Source organism: Eucalyptus grandis, chromosome 8 (genome assembly GCF_016545825.1).
Source record: "Eucalyptus grandis isolate ANBG69807.140 chromosome 8, ASM1654582v1, whole genome shotgun sequence".
In the NCBI taxonomy this organism is placed as follows: domain Eukaryota; kingdom Viridiplantae; phylum Streptophyta; class Magnoliopsida; order Myrtales; family Myrtaceae; genus Eucalyptus; species Eucalyptus grandis.
Genome location: NC_052619.1, coordinates 42,342,804 through 42,348,581, shown reverse-complemented (window position 1 = coordinate 42,348,581; position 5,778 = coordinate 42,342,804). Strand labels below are relative to the sequence as shown.

The 5,778-nt window shown below is 35.1% G+C and overlaps 1 long non-coding RNA gene across 1 annotated transcript; it reads left to right on the top strand.

Moving 5' to 3' along the window:
- Positions 1–1,021: 1,021 nt before the first annotated feature.
- Positions 1,022–3,091, top strand: LOC104414486. Its single transcript, XR_720100.3, has 3 exons — positions 1,022–1,167; positions 2,379–2,438; positions 2,667–3,091. It is a non-coding gene; the product is annotated as an uncharacterized LOC104414486 (long non-coding RNA).
- Positions 3,092–5,778: the final 2,687 nt, after the last annotated feature.

Sequence of the window (5,778 nt, the reverse complement as noted above, 5' to 3'; positions counted from 1 at the left end):
AATAGAGGAGTATAAATGGAGATCGTGGTGCTAGAGAAAATATAAGATCTTGACTCTGAAATTCCAAAGTTCAAAGGGAGCTTTGATATTACACACTTGTCTTTGTGAGTTGAAATTGTAATCATTGAGAGGCATTTGTTTAGAGTGACTGTATGAGGTCAGAAGATACGATCACACATATTTGAGTAGAGACTACTTAGACTCTATAACCTCTTGTCGATTCTTCAATAAAATATAGTCAAAAGGATGTTAGCGTGAAAAATTTGGCATAGACTTGCAATAAGCTAAACCGCTATAATTACTGTATGCAAATTGCTCTATTTTGACTCTCTATTGTTTTATTTGATAGTATTCTACACACAAGAGAATCTGGTTGCTGCATAGTTTTTCATTCTTTCATAACATTGAACTTGGCTACTTTAAATTCTGTTTTAATTATCTAGATTGTGTATAATCATCTATTCACCCACGCCACTCAACTCTAGGTGAAACAAATCAAACTTAATTAGGAAGAGGAAATGAAATTTCCCTTTCAATCTTCAGGTTGCTAAGCTCACTGGGCAACATCTGTTGCCAACCTGAAACTCCCAGCTTGCCATATTACCCATCACCAAGGCCAGCATGGCTCCATCCATCACCGTCCTCATCGTCGTTGCAAATGCCCAAGTGGGTCAAAGGGGCCATAGGAGTTGCCATTGGGTCAAAGCGGCCATAGGAGTTGCCGTTCTCTTGCTCCGCTGCATCCTTTACATATTCCCGAAACAGCATGAAAAAGAGACAAACCCCATCATCACCATCTGATGGGAAGCCAGTGTAAGAATTTTTCCTTATGTGGGCTACATTAATTAAGATTGTAATTACCGCTTTACGGCGTTGGTCTAATAAGGTAAGGCATAAAGTTTCTTAACAGTCGAATATGGGTCTGGCTTGTGTGGGCTGAGTTAGGCTTAGCCCGTGATGAGAGGGCCCATTTAAAACTCTATAAATAGCGCTAAGGTCCCTCCTCTAGCTCTCACTCTTCCAAAATTCTCTCTCAACTCACATAAGGTAATCTGTGAGTGGCGGTCTCATCAAGCCAGGATCCGAGGGTTATAGAGGAGAAGATCTTCAGCATTGAAGGCCCGGATTCCTGTCATTTTGCTCCAAGAACGATGAATACCAAATCAGGTACACAAATCTTCGTCTTCAACTTTAGGATGTTTGATTTTCTAGCTATGTTTGATCTTGGGAAGCCGTTTAGACGGCCTACAGCCAGCCCCAACAATGTTGTCATTGGAAATGGCAGCTACGAAGACTCCACGACTGCAGGCTCTAGCAGTTAAGGGACCGATCCTTCTTATGGTACAGGCTAAATAATGCCAAGTACTTGTCCATCGTGTGCATACAGTGGAGGGTTCTATCAGGAGAAGTGCAGATCCCATGGCGTAGCTCCATGAAAGAAATTCGAGTTCACATAGAGTACACTTGATGGAAATAAATTGGGCACAACTAGAAGAATTTTAAGTAGACTGCAGTTCTAAATTTCCCTTTAGAAGATGGATTACAAATTTGTTGATTACTTCATTTCTCTCCTTGTTGTGTCATAAAATTGTCAACTCTCTGCCGATTCATGCAATTGGGGTAGAAAAAAAGAAACGCACGACAAGAAAGAGAATGTGATTTTTCATCGTAAATGATAATTGAGTTCCCATCTTCAAAATCAAAAGAACTAATATTGGAAATAATTAATCCTACCATTGTCAAGGTCGGCCCTACTGTGTCAATTTTTCAGTGTCATCTCCACAAATTTCGGACTTGCTGACTGTGATCAGAGGATGTGGAACGGGAATTCCGCGGTTAGTGCAATGCCAACTAGCACCTGTCTTGTCCAAATGCCAAATTATTAGAGCAATAGCGTGAATACAAAAGTCAATAATGTATACATAGTATATCCTTTAATCATGGAATGGAGGATCGTCGATGGGGAATCTACGTCTAAAACCCACATTTAGGTCTCTTAGTTTTGGACTCACTCTAATTCAAAAGCTAATCTGTTACTCAATTATGAGTTGATTAGGTAGTAACTGTTTTAATTATAGCGTTCCTTGTGAAGACTCGAGAGTAGAACCGTCCAACCTTAAATGTTTTACGTCCCCGGTCGAATCACCGTCCGTGATTGGATTGTCTTTATTGTCTGTACCTGTAAACAATATCATCAGTATCAATCATGACGGTTTGGCACGTGATATGAAATTTACCAACTCTTCGTCCTGTTTGTCAATCATCACTCCTTACGTCTGTCACTCTGAAAGAAAATTTGTTGACGAGTTGACCAAAAGACGCAATGGGGATCCATTATAACGAGAGGCCATCTAATGAAAGTTCGCATTTCTTTGCAGGTTGCGTAAGAATTATAGCAATAACATCACTCACTGGTTTTCTCAGTTCTCCTTGTTAAGGTACGTGCACGGAACTCCTTTGACTCCGTGACCTATTATATCTCGTTGAATTCCGTTATCAATCATCTTGATCTTGTGCTTGGGTCATATCGTATTCTCGATCTATTGTGACATAGTGTTTCTTTTCTAATAAAGTATCATCTTTTTTAGAATATTTATTCCCTTTTTTGTATGAATTGAAGCTTCAAAATATGTCTGCAAACTCACTGCTTTGGTTGAACTGCTTAGAGTTTTCTTGATGGAGAGCGACAACTGTGCTCAAAATTGCTCGGGGTTTCTGTATTTCCCTCCTCCATCAGCGTGGACAGTCCCAATTTCTGTATCGTACGACAACAACGACACTCCGTGGTGGGACACTCCGAAGAGCACCATAATCGTCCTAGTCATCGTCGCTGTCATAGTAATCGGTGGGTTCCTTTGCAAAAGTCATCTTACTCGTGAGGACACAACTGCTCCGCCAGAGAAGAATTCGAAAAGTGAGACTGTACCAGAGAAGGATTCGAAAAGTGAGACTGTATAGTTTATCAACATGAAAAAAAAAAAAAAAAAAAGTGATTGTTGAACATCAAAATAGGTAATTGTGGGATGTGAAAAGAAGTGATGGTTGATTATGAAAAGTGGTAACGGTTTGAATAAAGTACTCATTTTCAAGAGATGTATTGTTTGGTTATCTATGAATATCACACGATGTTCATAAAAACAGCTTTATCTTCTTCATTACTCTATTTTCTTCTTAATATCATCTCTTTATCTCTTTTCTTATACAAGTTTGACAACACATTCAAGGTAAAATTTCAAGTGAAAAATTGAACAATTGTTGAACTCGTTCCCATTTGGCTTTGGTGTATATTTTAGAGGCGTATTTGTTTTAAAGCCGACAGCAACAAAAGTGGAGGCAATAATACCTTAAAGACGGTAATCGTTACCATGCATCAAACCACAAATATTGCTATATTTTCATCAGCAATCAATTTTTTTTCGGAAATGTCAAGGCATATTTTCATGGAGATTGACACGATGGTTACATTAAGTGCTCGCAATCTTGATAGATAAGTATTAATGAAACTTTTGTTTCTATTTATATGCATGAGCCATTTTCTTTGTGACATAACATATTATTTCATGTTGGCTATAGTACTTTGAAGTTTATAAGTAAATGCGGTATTATATCATGTGATAATCTAGATAAAAAAGATTGTGAAGTATGTTTACAACCAAATATGACTATAAAATTGTTCTCAAAGATAAGAAGATCTACTAAACACTCAAACTGGTGCATTTTGATATTTATGAATTAAACGGTACTGTGCATCAAGCAAGTGGTTAATTCCATCATCTTACACCACAACAAAATAAATTGGCAAAAAGAAAGAATCGAACTGTGGGAGATATGGTTAATTCCATAATCTTATAAGTAAAATTGCCAACGAATTTGTGGATGAGACTACAGTAATAAGTTAGAAACTTTACCTATATGAACATCAGAAGTTGTGTCGCTTCTAACACAATGTGGATGAACTTTCATAAATGTTCATGGATATAGGACAAAGCATAAGTTCCAAGGCATATGAAAGTTCTAGCCAAATGTGTATAAATTCATATGTGTGATAATTCAATTAACAAATGGAATCATGATTCAAAGTTTTATTACCACTAATTTCATAAATGGAATTATTTACACTAACTGAAAATTCAAATCTTAACCAATACCTTTTTGTATGTACAAATTTATGTATATTATTACAAAAAACAAGCTGAGTGGAGAATTGTAAGAATAATTTGTTATCATAAAATGAGGTTATTGTTGGACATGAAAAGAGGTGATTGTTGGATGTGAAAAGAAGGGATTGTTGACATGAAGAGAAGTGATGGTTGATCATCAAAGATAATGATGGTTCCAATAAAGTACCTATTTCCAAGAAATACGTTATTTGGTTGTCTATAAATAGGATCAAATCAAACAATGTTCATAACAACAACTTTCTCTTCTTTATAACTTTCCCTTTTTCACAACATTCTTTTTTCTTCTCTTTTTATCACTAATTTTAGCAATAGAATGAAAAAAAAAAAAAAATCATCACACTATGCAACTGAGGTTTTGGCGAAAACATTTTATTTCAACAATGACCCCAAATTTTCGATGGACGAAAAGAAGATATTACTCCAAAAATCAAGATGATTTAAATATCTGTTACCCATCATAAAAAAATCGGAAGGGCAGGGGTCCGCCACCGATTCCCAACAACTATTTTCAGCATAACAATAAACGTTGATTTTGAAAGATTATCTCAAAAGCAAATGGGGAATAAAAAGAAAATTAGGTTCCAATCCAAGCTGACACCAAAGTAAGTGCATGGACCCAAAAGAGAGAAAATAGTCCAAAAAATCATAAACATATTATATAGTAGCCAATTCAATCCTAAACATTTTAATTGTACCAATTCTAATCTTAAACATATTGTAGGACAACCAATTCAGTCCTAAAATTTTGACGATTTACTAATTTAGTCTAAAACCTTTTAATGTTTTGTATATGTAAACTTCAGCGATTTCTAACAAAAATTATCCTAAATTGGCAAATTGTTAAAATGTTTGGAACTGAATGGGCTATGGAAAAATGACATTATAGTCCATGGACTTTTAATTTATTTAATATAATCTGTGAACTTTAACCTAATGTGTAATATCAATCTTGAACTTTCAATTTGTTCAATGTGGTCCCTAAACTTTTAATAAATGTTCAATCTAGTTTATAAATTATATGAAAATATTCAATATTGTCCCTGAACTTGAGTTAATAGAAGGATAATACTGAACATTTTTAAATATTCCAAGGACTAACTTCATCATATATCAAAAGTCTAGGAATCGTATTAAACAAATTAAAAGTTCAAGAACGACATTACATATTAGGCGAAAGTTCAGGGACCTTATTGAACAATTAAAATTTTAGGGATTATATTGGATATTAGGTCAAAGTTCAAAGACTAATTGTGTCATCATCTCATTGGTGAGTCAAAATGTTTATGAATAAATTGATAAAATTGAAAGATTTATGACTAAATTTGTTGTACCTATGTCAAATATTGCTCAATTTTGAATTAAAATTTGAGAAAGAGCCGTCTTTTCTCTTGTCTTGTTTATGTCCACTTCTTTCTTTATTCCATGCTTTGTCTATTCGTTAGGCGACATTTTATGTGCTCAACCACTTTATATTCGCCAAACCAATACATAAAACAAATAGGCAACATGTGCGTTTGCCCTTTTATAAAACTTTAAAAAGAAAAAAAGAAAAAAAATCAATTTTGGTTCCTGTCGTAGACCTAGAGTGTAGCTTCAG